Source organism: Gekko japonicus, unplaced genomic scaffold, assembly GCF_001447785.1.
Source record: "Gekko japonicus isolate JY-2015 unplaced genomic scaffold, Gekko_japonicus_V1.1 scaffold784, whole genome shotgun sequence".
Taxonomy (NCBI): Eukaryota; Metazoa; Chordata; class Lepidosauria; order Squamata; family Gekkonidae; genus Gekko; species Gekko japonicus.
Window position 1 is genome coordinate 533806 of NW_015164207.1, and position 530 is coordinate 534335.

A 530-nucleotide genomic window follows, 5' to 3' on the forward strand; every position below is an offset into this window, starting at 1 on the left:
GGCCTTTCCTCCCGGGGCAGACGCCTCTTTGCTGCCCCCCCCCCCGGCCACTTTCCCCAGCCCTGCGATGTCCTTCTCGGAGGACAAAACACCCCCACCCACCCCCGGGCACAGGCGGGCCAGGCTGAGGCGCCCCTCCCCTCCCCTGCCGGCTGCTGGGTTCTGTGCCAAGCCAGCATCCGTCCTGCTGCTGCTGCTGCTGCTGCAGTCCGATGTGGGGTGGGCGCGCCTCCCCCAGAACTCTTGGGCCCAGACCGCACATTCCTGGCGCATTAGAGCGCCCGTCTGATAGTGCTCTGTGAGCTAACCGCTGGGATTGCCAAACACCCTCTCCAGAGGCCCAGGGAGCAAACCAGCGCCCCAGACACGATCCTCAGCCGCTCCAGCTCATTAGACCGTCCTCACACCCAAGGGCACACGCCCGGCACCGGCCCGGCACCGGCCCAGTGGGGCTGCGCCCGTCTCTGCGAGCCCCCGCGCGGCACATCCGCCCCCGCAGGCTCTTCTCCCCCCCCTCCTCCTCCCGTCCT